Genomic DNA, 15,994 nt, shown 5'->3' with positions numbered 1-15,994 from the left:
CTCAGAACCCCCATCAATAAACCCAAATAATAATTAAAAAAACATAAAGATGTGAAGAAAGGGGGAAAAAAGGAAGGAAAAAAATGCTAGAATTAAAAGTCAATGTCTAAAACCCCCACGGGAAGCTACACGATACAAAAAGATCAGCATGTTATTGCAATATCTCACTTTGGTTGTACTTTCTGAGCAGCTCAAGACAGCCTTCTCTGAAACCTAACAGTTCATTTCTAAAACAATGCGTCCATCCTTTCTTTGAGACGAAAAGTTTAGAAAAAGTACTTGGGTTGAATCAATTCTACTGTATAATCATAGATACGCGTTCTTATACAAATGGAGGATTACACAAGCTAAGAAAGGATTCAAGGCTATATGCATTTCCATGCTTTCTTATCTCTTCCAGCTGCAGGTGAAAGGTCACCGGCTTAGATCTGACTCAAGTAAGTATCAAAGCTGCTCTATGTCCTTTCTAGGAAAGTGTCTGTAGTGATGAAGGGTAGCCGTGTCTCTTTTTGTAGCTATCTTATTTCCTTATCAACTGCCTATGCATGTCCACGTTTGAGCTGCGGTTTGATCTCAACATGCTCCATAAACTCGATGTCACTTGCTGCTCTTGCTCTTAGCTCATCTAGGTGCAAGAGACATAGGGATTCATTGTGATTTTCTGGCTTTGGAACTGATAAACCTTCATTGTTATTGTTGTGGAACATGCTTTTCCATCACAATGGTCAATGTAAATAAATTTAAAAAACCCAAACAATACAACAGTACATCGCAACAGTTTAAAAAGTAGTTTTAAAAATGATCAATTGTTAGTGGTAAAGTAAAAAGCAACAAAGAAGAAAGATCCGGATTTGCCTTTCTGGAAAGGACATTTTATCGAAGGTGTCACCCACTGAAAGAGTCTCTTGTTAGCCACTTCTTTATTTCTGAAGGCTGGATGAAAACCTACCAAACTGCTCTCAGACTGTGGCCAGATTGCTGGATTCAGTAGCTATATAGGTGCAAGACCATGTAGGTGCATTGCCAACTTATACGCAACCAGGGAACTAATGAGATTGTTTCTAGAAATTTGTGGTTTCCATCGCATGATCCTGAACCATATTTCATCTGCTGCTCTCTGAGTGTTGTAGTAAAATAGTGATCTCTTTGTTGTTTAATTTCTGTCTGGTTGTGTGTGTGTTTGAATTGCAAGCCTTGAAGTACCCAGGGTGAACAATTCCTTCTCTGTTTCTCCCTTGGGACATTAAGGCAGCCTACATGTGCAATCTTAAAAGGAAAAATATTGTCTTCCGGTTTGAGCTTCTTCAGCGACAGACCAAAACCTCGTCTCTGCGAGGCTTCGATCCATGCTCGCCGCTGGAGCGCCCTGAGCCGGCTGGTTTCGGGTCTAAGCCACCCCGTAGAGGTGGTGAAGAGGGAGGAGACTGCCTGCAGGGTTGAGGAGAGCCACATCTCTCCTCCCCAGCTGGCCATTACTCCCTTTCCCGAAGGTGGTTGCAGCGGTGGTCAGAAATGGCCACCTCAAAGAAGAACTCTACCGGAAAAGAATGTGCAGGAGGAAGATAAGAAGAGAAAGTTTTGGTTGTCCGGGCCAAACAGCAAAAGCAACAAATAAGGTACCCTGGAATTGAAACTGTTAAAAAACAATAACATTGTTCCCTAAGAAGATTTTTAAGCTGCGAAGGAGAGAGAAAAGGGAAAAGATTTGGTTATCTCCTTTTCCTATACTGACAGCTAAGAGACTTAAGCAAGAAATTGGAAAAAAAATCCACTTTGACATCAATAGGCATTTAATGTTGAAAATAAAAAGTCAAAGGGATAATAAAGATTTCTGGATAATTAAAAGCTTTTGAAAACAGGAAAGGAGAGAAAAAGAATAAAAGGGTAGGATCTGGAAGGGAGTAGACTGCCTGGAATTAAAAAAGAACTTACAGCAAAATCTCAACAAGACTTCCAAAAGATACATTCTAGCTGAAATATCGCAACAAAAACCCCAGGAAGAGAAAGTTGAAAAAGAAATAAGAAGATATAACTCGGGACTATCTGGATTACTTGATGATTTCTGGATTCTTGGTTATTGTTTTGAATGACTAAAATCAATCGGGTGGTTGTTTAAAACTGTTTAAAATGGCTCCACTTTTAGAAGAACTGAAAATGGAACTTAAAAAGTACAAAGAAGATGCACAAGAAGGAGAGATTCTTTTGGCTTCGTATTTCAGTTTTTAGAAATGGAGATTTGGAATTATGAGAAACAACAAGAAATGCCTGCAGAACAAGAAGATTGCGACAAAGAAGAAGCCATCTTTAATGAACAAGTAATCTTAGATGGGGGGAAAAAGGAAAGGGGGGAAAAAGGAAAGGGGGGAAAGAGAATGGAAAGTTTAAGATTGGGAAAAACAACTCCAAAAAAAAAAAAATAGAGTGAAAAATAAGTATAAAATCAGAAAGCAACAGAAGAGGGAAATGCAGAAGAGAGAATTAGAACTAGAGAGACAAGGGGGTAAAAGGGGGAGGGAGAAGATGAGAGGGAAGATAAAGGAAAAGAAGTTATAAAGGACAGAAGCAAAATATAGAGAAACGGCCTATTTAGAGATAATGGGTGAAAACTTAATGGAAAAAGGGAATCTGCAAACGTACATAAGATAGTATGGTTATATTAGAAGCAGAAATAATTTTAGAAAATATGAAACAATGTATGATTAAAATGCCTGATAAAATAGCTATCATAATTCAGTGGAATGTCAATAAATAAATGTAACAAAAGGTATATTTAATGATTTATAAAACGTGAAGAGAAATAAGGGAAAAATTAATTATGGAGATTATATGTGTTTTAAGGAAGTATGATATTTAATTGAAAAGAAGTGTTAAAGATGTTAAGATTTTAATGATTATTAATGATAGAACTGGAATGGAATGGAATGAGGGTTTATAATTACATATATTTACAATCTTTCTTTTCTGTTTTTAAAGAATATAGTGTGTATTATAAGAATGTACCAAACAGAATTCGATTGGAAGTTATGTATTATATTGAAGGTCATAAACTTAAGGTATATATTGAAGTTTAAATAAGAGTTGAATAGATGTAATTAAAAGATATAAAGGTGTCATACTTCAATTAGTAACTAGTAGAAAATTTGTTTAATGAGAAAAGATAATATGAAATTGAAACAAAACAGACAAAAGTATAAATATAATGATTTGAATTGAGATGAGATAATCAAATTAAAATCGAGAAAATTAAAAGAGGGGAAAAACTATATAGAAAATGTAAAATAGTATAAGATATGGAATAGAATACAAAAAGGAGCATGAAATTGAGTTTTGTGTCTGTATAAAGAAGTTCAACCTGGGACCATGCTATTTTCAAAAAAGATGTTTTACTTGTATTTTGTATTTGTGAAAACCCAAATAAAACTTTATTTTAAAAAAAAGGAAAAACATTGATAGAACCAGATTGTGGATGTGCAGGAGGAAGATTCGTATAGTGTGCTGGAGTTGAGAATTTGCAGCTCTTAGAAGTGTTTATCAGAAGTCCATCTTCTTAGGGAAAGAATATCTGTCCCAAAGTTATCCAGATAGTGTTTAAGGTAGAACTAGAACTTGGTTTTCTGGTTTCTAGCCTGGTGCCTTAAAAACTATACTAAGCTTAGCCTAAGTGCTAAGGTAGAAAATATGAAATAAATAATTTTGTTAAAATTGTTATATAATAAAGGTCTCTGTGGAAACCCAAAGAACAGCATTCTCATTGCTGGGAGCCCATATCCTACTGAGCCGTGGCGGCGCACAGTGGTTAGAATGTAGTATTGCATACTGACTCACTGCCAGAAGTTTGATTCTAAACAGCTCAAGGTCGGTAAAATGAGGACCCAAATTGTTGGGGAAAATATGCTGACTCTGTAAACTGCTTAGAGTGTCAGCCCTGAATCGCGCGGGACTGCCATTTTGGGGGGTGGAGGAACTGCTCGGCACTGTGGTCAGACTACAAGGACAATGCCTACCTTCCCTCATTGAGCAAGGGAACCGCGGCCACCTTAACAGTGCCGAACAGCTGAGAGGCGCTAACTCTGACCGCGGCTATGGGAATGGTGCCGAAGCCGGAAGTATGGAGCTCGCATGCACAGCTGAGAAGTGCTGGGACCGGCGTTTCCCATATTTGGATGTTGGCGCGCATCCCCGGGTGTGGTGGAGGCGGGTTGTAAGGTTGTAAAGCACTATAAAGTGGTATATAAGTCTAAATGCTATTTCTATGCAGAAAAGCAAGGGACATAAAAGCAGTCTTCATATACTTGAGGGGCTATCATAAGGAAGATGCTTGGCACTAATTTTTGGTAGCTCCGATGGGTAGAAGCTTTGAAGAGGGAGATTCAGAATCAAATGAAGGAAGAATTTGCTGACTTTGAGAGCCATTAAGTCAGGGGTGGGGAACTATGTCTCTTTTATGACTTGTGGACTTCAACTCCCAGAATTTCTGAGCCAGCCATCCTGGTCCACAAGTCATAAAGGGGCCATGGTGCCCCACCTCTGAATTAAGCATCTTCAACTGAAGATGTGTATTTTTTTAATGTCATTAGAGTGCTATATCCTTTCCTAAACAAAACTCTTCATGGGCATCTCATATTTCTACTATAGCTGGAAAATGTATTTCCACTCCAGGAAATCAGTAGTTAATATATAACAAGGGCTGATAGGAGACTAGATCAGCACCCCTATGCGAAGTCTAACCTACTGGCAACTTTTTCTTTGAACGGTATGCCAAATAAGATTTGTAATAGAATTTCAGGCTTAGAAATGGATGCTGGATGCTCTTTCTAAAAATTAACAATTTCAGGTCCCTGGGAAGAAAATTCCTGATATCTGCCATAGGCGCACACATGATAGGAAGAGGAAAGAAAATTTCAACTGGAATGCAAAAATGGACGAGATTTGGGATGGAATGATCCTGGATGACTTGATTGCAGTCTTCCAATATCTAAGGTGCTGTCACAGAGAAGAGGAGGTGAACCTATTCTCCAAAGCAACTAAGGGCAAGACAAAAAATAAACCAGCAGAAGGTCTTTAAAGAGAGATCCAAACTAGAACTAAGATGACATATCCTGACCACTTGCCTTCAGATATTGTGGGTTCTCCATTACTGGAGATTTTAAAGAAGAGATTGGACAGCCAGTTGTCTGGAATTGTATAGGGCAGAGGTTTCCAAACTTGGCAACTTTTAAGACTTGAAGTTCACAAGTCTTAAAGTTTGGGGACCCCAGACTCTTGCTTGAGCAGTGGGTTTAACAGATTCAACAGATAATCAGAGTTGGAAGGGATCTTATAGGTCATATAGTCCAACCCCCCACCCAAGCAGGAGACTCTACACCAGTGGCAGTCAACCTGGTCCCTACCACCCACTAGTGGGTGTTCCAGCTTTCATGGTGGGCGGTAGGGGTTTTGTCCCCTACTTTATAAATCACCATAACTGTGGAACCGGTGGGCGGTTGGAGAAAACTTTACTACTAACAGAGATACAAAAGTGGGCGGTAGGTATAAAAAGGTTGACTACCCCTGCCCTACACCATTTCTTCCAAGGCTCCTTCCAACTCTTGTTATTCTGTTATTATCTTTTTAAAAGTCAACAATTATGGGTCCCCAGGAAGAAAATTCCTGATGCCGTGGAAAAATTCTAGAATAGTTCCAAATACCACCCTGATTTGGAAAGGATGGGTATTTCAATGTTCATAGCTATATTGAACCTGAATGGCCAGCAGATGTCGCTAGTCGTCTATGGAATGTCAAATCTCAGCCAGCTGTACTGTCTTCCTGATAATCAGCCTCATGGTGACTGTAGGTCTGTTCTTTCCCTTCCACCACTTCCCTCCTGCCCACTTATGTGTTTTTATGTGAAGCCCAGGAGAAGCAATGGGAGGCAAAATTTCCCAACATTAGCTAACTAGAGTCAAAAACTCTTTTCTACTCTGTTGCTGATCATTTCAGAGAAATATAACTATTTCGTCCATGGAAACAATAGGGCTATCCCAAAAGCTGGGACTTTTGAATAAATACCTCCACTTTTCTACAGGATACCATTGCAACTAGTGGTGAAATGCTACCAGTTCAGCCTGGTTCAACCGAACCAGTAGTAAAAAAACCTCCATCGATCAGCTTAGAGGAGAAGGAAAAGTGCAGAATTGGCTCTCCCACGACCACGGTGCTTTTCTGTTCTTTATCCTCTCGGCTGATTGGCGTGGCAGAGCCTCAGCTGCTGTTTGGAAAGCTGCGCGCACACGCCAAGTGTACGATCAACGAATCGGTAGGGAAACTGGTAGAATCCCACCACTGATTGCAACACCATTCTTATAGTCTCATGATGGCGAACCTATGGCACACATGCCACAAGTGGCACGCAGAGCTATTTGTGCAGGCACACGAGCCCCAGCTAAACTTACCTGCACTGCATATGCGTGCGCCTCCCGCCTTATTTTCGGCTGGTTTGAGGCCTCTGCAGCCTCAGGAGGCTGAAAAATGGGCCTTCCGGAAATACCAGAAGTGACGAAACGGGCCCGTTTTTCAGCCTCCGGAGGCTGTAGAGGCTTCTCTCGAGCCTCAGGGAGGCTGAAAAAGGCCTCAAACCGGCCGAAAATCAGCTGGGAGGTGCTTGCATGCGCAGCGCAGGTAAGGATTTATACTCCTTGCAAACAGCTGGTCATTTGCATCTTTTTAAAGGGTAGCTGAAGCACTTGGAGGTTTATCTGTGACCTCAGAGTCACCTGAGTAGTGCTAATGGTTCCTGTAGTCTGCAATTTTTTCCTCTGTGGAAATCCATTCCTACTCCCACACCAATCAAAGGGTATTCATCCAGGTCATGATTGTCCCAAAGGTCTTTTTCAGAGGCAATTGGACTTCCTTGTTTTTTCTTTTGAAAAAGCAGTGCTTAAAAAAAAAATTTCAACTCCCCTTTAAAACAGGGGTGTCAAACTTGCGTCGTCACGGCAGCATCACATGACATATCAATTACTTTTCCCCACTTTGCTAAACCAGGCGTGGCCGTGGCTGCGAGTTCGACAGTCCTGCTCTAAAAGGATGCAAATGACCAGCTGTCTGCAAGGAATATAAATCCTTCCATTCCCCGCTATCCTGTCAGAGCTGAAGAAGCTTCTTGGGTGAGAAGTGAAAGCTCTTCAAAAACCAAACAAGAAAGAAAGTCCAGTTGCCTCTTGAAAAAGCACCTTTGGGACAACTATGACCTGGATAACTGAGAATCTCTACAGACTTTTGTGCCTAGCATTAGGCAACACATAATTTGGCTTTATAATGAAACCCAGAAGCATCAACATGATATTTATTTTTCAAGTTTCTGCTCCTTTTACCCTAAACCCTAAAGATCAACAAAACTCTGCCCAGATGTCAAAGCTCTATCAATAAAATAGCAATTAAACTCACAAAAGGAGCAGTATTGATCTTCGTGGTCATATCTCAATGTCCAAAACACATATACATAAGAATCTAGAGGTATTTTTACCCCATGGGCTTAATAAGGGTCCCAACCTTTTGCAGGGAAAAACACTTCACATAGGACATTATCAGAAAAATGATGCAATCTAATGTATGTATTTTTTTTTACTGCTCCATGGTGCCTATAATTCTCTAATAAATGTGCCTGCAACAGCTAATACAATCTTCTACATACTAGGCTATTCTTGTTTATATTATGGTTGGTCATATGGCCAACCAGATATCAGGCTGGATTTGGCCTTTTTATCCACTTATTACATCTTCCCATCTTATTGTCAATTGTTAAGGCTGGGGTGCTTTATCAGTGTTGATTCGCCATATTGTCCTAGTTAGATGACATTAGGAGAGAAGTTTCTAGCTTCAGTTACATTTGAATTTGGGACTTTTGACTCATATACCATATTTTATGTTATCACAAATGAAAAGGAAGCTATAGCAGTGAACTGAGAACCATATATTTTTTTCTTCATTAAATGCATTACTACAGAAGATCAGTGTTAAATGAGGCAGAACATAAGAAATGACAAAACAAATTATTAGCAAAGTAAAGGCACCCATCTTGAGCTTTCCCATTAATTTTCTAAACCCTGAATGCGTTTACTTATACAATAATGTTAAAATACATCCTATCAAATTCTGTACCTTGGTGTCCCCCAAGGCAGTGTTTTAGGACTAACTCTCTTCATACTCTTCATAAATGACTTCTGTGATCATATTAAGAGCAACTGCGTTCTCTTCGCTGATGATATAAAGCTATTCAACACCACAGACAATACTACTACCCTCCAAAAAGACCTTGACTATGTATCAGAATGGTCAATCAAATGGCAACTTCAAATCTCAACAAATAAATGCTCTGTTCTACATATTGGCAGAAAAAAATCAGAAAATAAAATGCAAGCTAAATAGTCAAGACCTTGTTGAGGATCCAAACTTTGTCAAGGACCTTGGAGTACACATCTCAAATGATCTAAGCCCACTGTAACTACATAGCCAAAAAGGCATTAAGAGTTGTTAATCTAATCCTACGTAGCTTCTTCTCTGGTAATATCACAGTACTAACTAGAGCATACAAAACATTTGCTAGACCTATACTTGAATACAGCTCATCAGTCTGGAACCCATATCATGTATCTGATATTAACACAATTGAAAAAGTCCGGAAATATTTCACAAGAAGAGTTCTCTTCTCCTCTACTCATTGCAGAATACCTTATGCCACCAGACTTGAAACTCTAGACCTAGAAAACCTAGAACTATGCTGCCTCCGGTCCAATCTAAATATAGTATATAAAATCATACATTGCAATGTCCTACCTGCAAATGAATACTTCAGCTTCAATCATAACAATACAAGAGCACACAATAGATACAAACTCAAGGTTAACCGCACCAAACTTGATTGCAGAAAATATGACTTCAGCAACAGAGTGGTCAATGTCTAGAATACTCTATCTGACTCTGTGGTTTCTTCCCCAAACCCCAAAAACTTTAACCTTAGACTGTCTACTATTGTCCTCACCCCTTTCCTAAGAGGTCTGTAGGGGGCGTGCATAAGCGCACCAATCGTGCCTCCCGTCCCTGTCCGATTGTTTTTTATTTTTCTTATAAGTATGTATCTCATGTATTCAAAACTATATTTATTCTTATACCTGTATCTTGTAAGCAATTGACAAATCAAATAAATACTAAATACTAAATACTGTAGATGGTCTACTGGAAAAGGTTTTAGTACAAGACTTATTAAACTAAAAAGAGACTATGCAAGGATATGGCTCCAGTTTAGTGTTGTTTTTAGACCAGGGGAGAATGAAAATGTGTTCCTTCCCTTCCCTTCCCTTTCTTTCCTTTCCTTTCCCCTCCCTTCCCTTCCCTTCCTTTCCTCCTTCCCTTCCCTCCCCTTCCTTCCCTTTCTTTCCCCTCCCCCTTCCCTTCCCTTCCTTTCCCTTCCTTCCCTTCCCTTGCTTCCCTTCCTTTCCCTTCCCTTCCCTTCCCTTCCTTCCCTTCCCTTCCCTTCCTTTCCTTATAAATATGGTAAACTGGCTAGTCATTCTGCTGAGTAGTGTCTTAAGATTTCTCCCAATTAGATTGCCAAGTTTCAGTTTGACAGAACTCTACTGCTACCTTGACAGCGTTGGAAGGGACCTTGGAAATCTTCTAGTCCAACCCCCTGTTCATGCAGGAGACCCATTCCAGACAAGTGGCTGTCCTGTTTCTTCCTAAAAGCCTCCAGTGATGGAGCACCCACAACTTCTGAAGGCAAGCCATTCCACTGGTTGATTATTCTCCCTGTTAGGAAATTACTCCTTAGTTCTAGGTTGGTTCTCTCCTTGATTAGTTTCCATCCATTCTTCTGCCTTCAGGTGTTTTGGAGAATAGATCCTATGCTCTTTGTGGCAGCCCCTCAAATATTGAAATACTGCTGTTCTGTCAGTCCTAGTTCTTCCTTTCACTAAACCAGACAATCCAATTCCTGCAACCTTTCTTCATATCTTTTAGCCTCCAGTCCTCTAATCATCTTTGTTGCTCCTTTCTGCACTCTTTCTAGAGTCTCAATATCTTTTTTATAATATGGTGACTGAAACTGGATGAAGTATTCTATCTATGGTCTTACTAAGGCTTTATAAAGTGGTACTAGTACTTCATTGATCTTGATTCTATCCCTCTGTTAATGCAATTTAGGATTGCATTGGCTTTTTTGGTCTACTCCTGCCCACTGCTGGCTCATATTTAAATGTCCACTTAGTTGTCCACTAAGACTCCAAGATCCCTCTCACACTTACTGCTCTTGAGCCAGATTTCTGCATATGTACATTTGGTTTTCCTTGCCTAAGTGTAAAGCCTTACTTTTCTCTACATTGAATTGCTTTCAGAGACATCTCTTCCCACACCAGAAGATCGTCATGCAGTTGAAAGAGAAATAGGCAGGAGACATTTTAGTACCAGTGATTTTATTATAAGCATTTCCAGGAAATATCATGCTAAATTGTATGGATTTATGGCCATCCCATATTAGTTATTTCAAGTTAGGACCAAAGTCTGGGGAATATTTCAGAGAAGGAAGTTGCTACCTGAAATAAAACAGCAAACAGCTTTTCCCAATGCAGGTAGTCCTTGACTTACGATTACAATTGAGTCCAAAAATTTTATTGCTAAATGAGGCAGATGTTAAATGAGTTTTGCCCCAATTTACAACCTTTCTTGCCACAGTTGTTTAGCAAATCATGGCAGTTGTTAAGTGAGTTACAGGATTGTTGAATGAGTTTGGCTTCCCTATTGATTTTGCTTGTCAGAAGGTCGCAAAAGGGGATCCTATGACCCTGGGATCCTGCAACCGTCACAAATATGAGACAGTTGCCAAGTATCTTAATTTTGATCATGTGGCCATGGGGGATCCTGCAATGGTCATAAGTGTGAAAAATGGTCATGTCACTTTTTTCAAAAGTGCTTTTTTTCAAAGTTACAACAGCAAAGTAGCTGTTGTAACTTTGCACAGTCAATTTTACCACAGATGTGGCAGCTCATGGAGTGATTTTGAGGCCTACGTGGTTTCTAAGAGTGATTTCTCTTAGCCCTACGTTTTTCAAATGGAGAAAAAGGAAAGAAGAATTTCACGGTAGTCATCTGAAGTCCTAAGGAAAGGGCATGATATCTAGACCCTACAAATCAAGTGTTTCTAAACCAGTTAAATTATCAGGTTATTTTAGTCAAAAAATCCCCCAAGAACCCAATCCCGTCTAACAAAATACAGTTGAAATAAATTAAATAATAACTTCCTAGTTTCTAGCTGCCAAGGCAGGAATATTTGGGTTGGAAGGCACCCAGAATTTGGCTTTAAGATATGTGTCTATAGGTACATTTTAAATAAATAGACACATTTCATTCTGCCCGTTGGAAACAGTTGGTCCTTGCTTGTTTTTCTCCCCAATTTTTCTGCTTTTTAAAATCTCCCAATCAGAGAATTGGTAGACATGACTGGAGTCTCCCTATTTGACAGAGAACGATATATGTATCTACTATAAATAAAAATATCTCATTAGGGAGGCAGCCAAAAACCTACATTTTCATGATATATTTTCCTCCCTCTGGAGAGATAGAAGTACAACATGGATCTCTGTAGAATTTGGAATTAAGGCAAGATGGGAAATTATAAATATTCAGGTAGGTTAGAATAGTCTTTGTCCTATTTTCTTCCATTAGGGAATATCAGTAAAATTGCTGCATTAGGACACCTCCAAGGGGGTACAGTTTGGATTGCATTGATCACACCACAGAGGCTCTGCACCTTATAAAGAACAGAGAGAGTAGTAGAACTGGGAGTTGTTTTGCAGTTTTGTTGATTCCCTTGTGTGGATCTAAAACTACTCCCTGGGCCTTTTCTTCTCTTTGGGAACAAAATGCACTGATGTTCTACTTTTCTGCAGAGCTCCTATCTGCACATTGTCCCATCAACTAAGTACCTAAATGGGCTCTCTTTGCTAGCAATTTATCATGTTATAATGTCTCCCAAGAATGTTTCTTGTTCTCCTTTGCATTCCCTTGCAAATCGGGCGTACAGCTGAGTTCTGTAACAAACAACATTATTTAGGGTGAGGTTTATAGTCTCGATCTATTTGCTCCTTCAGCTCATGGAGTATCATTGGTCAAACAGCTGAAAAGCACCTTCCAGAGTTGGAAGTTATCGGCTATACAAAAATTGATAGATCCATTAAAGATTGCCTTTATTAACTATTTAATAAACCATAATGTTTTGTTTCCCATCAGAAACATGGACAATCAATAAGATAAATCTTGATGGATACTGTTCAAAACTAAATACTGTGCTTAGTAACACAGATAACAGAATAAATGGTACACTGGATGTGTTTGCTTCCAAGTAGATGTAGTTAATGTATTTCTGACATGCCCACTGCGCAATGGTGGGTCTAATTAAGTCTAAACATCACACACACACACACACACACACACACACACACACACACACACACACACACACTTCTCCACAGTGTGTATGGTTGCAAATTAAGCAAACATGGCATGATCTGAAAAAATACACTGGTAATAAACTAATCATCTAAACCAGCTAAGCAGCAAAATGTCTGTACTAGGCCAAAGAAGGAGATTGTGTTTCAACAATTCTTACTTGTTCTGTATCTCCTAATGATAAAAAACTTTTAACCTGTATATTCTTCTATACTGGAGCAGCTCAAAATGGCCGTTCTATGGAATTTACTTGTGAGTCAGGTTCATAAATGTTTGTCATTGATTATTTGCAGGTATGTTACTGTTCAGAAATTCACCTAGTTGATTAGAAGTGGGCATAAGTCAAGACAGGAATAATCTCTTAGTCTCTCCCAAGAGATAAATCTGTGTCAAATCTGTTTCAACTTGTTATTGGGATGGCAGCTGGAGTTGGGTGGGTTAAATGGAGTGAGCGCGTATCCAGATACGTTATTATCTGTTCCATTTGTCTGAATTTCTGACAGTTTGGGAATTAATTTTTTTGGTCTGCACTAGGAAATTCAGTTATAGACCATTATAATATGATTTGGAGGTTATAGGAGTACCTAATTAATACAAATGAAAACACCAGACAGTTGTATCTGCATAGATTTAAATGAAAGAGCTGCTACCTCAGAATTCTGTGATTAGTTCCAGCAAAGCTTTTAAGGTCAGTTGTTGTCATTCCCCCAGAACTCCTAAAAATGAAAAGAACATATATATCTCCTAAAGTTTGAAAAGAGAGATGAACATATTAGCAATGAAGTAGTTAAGACCAAAGTCTCAGCCCTTATTCTGGCATATTATCTCTGGACTCCCAGGGTTGACTTGTTATGTAGCAGGTCTGCCTGCTGTCATACACAAATCCCATTTCCAATCATTTCATAGCTCCCAAGTCGTAAAGCCAAAGTTTCAGATGCGATGCTATATGATGCTCAGGTGTGTATAGGTAGTCCTCCACTTACAACAGTTAGTTTAGTGACTGTTCAAAGTTACAACGGCACTGAAAAAAGCGACTTATGACTGTTTTTCACACTTACAATTGTTGCAACATCACCATGGTCATGTAGTCAAAATTCAGATACATGGCAACTGACTCCTATTTATCACGGTTGCAATGTCCTGGGGCAGTGATGATGAACCTTTTTGTTGTGGTGTGCCAAAAATGCATGCATGCCAGCACCCACAATGCAATGCATCCCACCCACCCCTGCGCATGCACACGCAACCCCTCACCCCTTACCTGCACTGTGCATGTGCGCACCACCCAGCTGATTTTCAGCCTGTTTGAGGCCTTTTTCCGCCTTCCGAAGGCTTGAGGGAAGTGTCTGCAGTCTTGGCAAGCCAAAAAACGGGCCTTCCAGAAATACTGGAAATGCCCATTTTCAGCTTCCAGAGGGCCTGTGGAGCCTGAGGAAGGCTGCTTTTGCCCTCCCAGGGGCTCGAGGGAAGCCCCTGCAGCCTTTGGAGGCCAAAAAATGGGCCTGCTTAGACACTTCTGGTTTCAGCACTTCCGGTATTTCCGGAAATACTGGAAGTGCTGAAACAGGCCCATTTTTTTGGCCTCCAAAGGCTGCAGGGGCTTCCCTTGAGCCTCCAGGAGGGTGAAAAAGGCCTCAACCGGGCCGAAAATCAGCTGGGAGGTGCATGCATGCACAGTGCAGGTAAGTTTGGCTGGGGCTCGCGTGCTTGCACAAATGGCATGCCATAGGTTTGCCATCACAGTCCTGGGGTCATGTGGCTACCTTTTATGAGCTTCTGACAAGCAAAATTGATGGGGAAGCCAGATTCACTTAACAAAGAATTAGAATAGAATAGAATAGAATAGAATAGAATAGAATAGAATAGAATAGAATAGAATAGAATAGAATAGAATAGAATAGAATAGAATAGAGTTGGAAGAGACTTTGGAAGTCTTCCCCCTGCTCAGACAGAAACCCTGTGCTATTTCAGACAAATAATTGTCCAATCTCTTCTTAGGAACTTCCAGTGTTAGAACATTAGCAACTTCTGGAGGCCATCCTTTCCATGATTAATTGTTCTAACTGTAAGGAAATTTCTCCTCAGTTCTAGGTTGCTTCTTTCCTTGATTAGTTTCCATCCATTGCTTCTTGTCCTGCCTTCAGGTGTTTTGAAGAATAGCTTGTTTGTGGCAACCCCTGAGATTTTGGAACACTGCTAACACTACACTGTCAACCCTAATCCTTTTCATTAAACTGGAGATTATTACTAATTTGATAACTTCAGTGATTCACTTAATAACTGTGTCAAGAAATGTCATAAAATGGGGCAAAACGGTTTCATTTAGCAACAAAAATTGGGGGCTCAGTTGTGATCAATAGTCGAAGAGTACCTGTAACTCTAATCAAACTTCCTAAAAACAATAACATGCATTCCTCACTCAATCTCTATTGGTTCAGTATAATAAAAGTTAGGATGCAATTAAGCAAAGACATTAAGATTCCTCTAACACTAATTCTAGCTAAGGCAAATCTTTGAGGAACCTCCTTGGTCCATCTGTTTACCTTGGCATTAATTGGGGCATTACTCATTAGGAGACAACCAACAGATATACCAGCCACCTGCGTGAGAGCTCACTTTTCTGTGCTCAGATACAGAAGTTAAATCGGCAGTATAAGTGCTGTTAAGATGCCTATTATATACTCAGTAGCATCTAAAGCTCCTTGTTCCAATTGTCAGTATTTTTAATTGCTCCTGCAATTCTGAGGTTTCTGCTCTTCTTTGTTGAAATAGAATAGAATAGAATTCTGTATTGGCCATTTGTGGTTGGATACACAAGGAATTTGTCTTGGTGCAAATACTCTCAGTATACATAAAAGAAAAAATACATTCGTCAAGAATCATAAGGTACAACACTTAGTGATAGTCATAGGGTACAATAAGCAATCAAATCATACTAGGTAACAATTAATATAAATCGTAAGTATACAAGCGACAAAGTTACAGTCATACAGTCACAAGTGGGAGGGGGTGGGTGATAAGGAGTGATGAGAAGATTAAGAGTAATAGCAGTGCGGATTTTGTAATAGTTGAGCAGTGTTGAGGGAATTATTTGTTTAGCAGAGTCAAGGCTTTCAGAAAAAAACTGTTCTTGTGTCTAGTTGTTTTGGTATGCAGTGCTCTATAGCAGGGTCCCCAACCACGGTCCATGGACCGGTACTGGTCCGTGGAACAAGTCTTACCGGGCCTGGTTTGCTGGGTCGCCATCTTTTTGATGAAAAAGTGCTTCCGGTGACCTTTCCGGTAGAAAGCTCACCGAAGCACTTTTTCATCAAAAAGATGCGGCTCGCTCGTGAGCTTTCCGGGTAGAAAGCCATTTCTACCTGGAAAAGCTCACTGGAAGCACTGCGCCGCCATCTTTTTGATGAAAAGTGCTTCCGGTGAGGTCACCGGAAGCACTTTTCATCAAAAGATGGCGGCCCAGCTGGGTACAGGGCCACGGCGCCAGCTGATGCGGTCCGCGGACCAGCATAAA

This window comes from Notechis scutatus, chromosome 4 (assembly GCF_049901735.1).
Source record: "Notechis scutatus isolate UNSWTSFEM ecotype Mainland chromosome 4, rNotScu1.2, whole genome shotgun sequence".
Taxonomy (NCBI): domain Eukaryota; kingdom Metazoa; phylum Chordata; class Lepidosauria; order Squamata; family Elapidae; genus Notechis; species Notechis scutatus.
The sequence above is the reverse complement of the archived record's forward strand: the minus strand, read 5'-3'. Positions refer to the sequence as shown.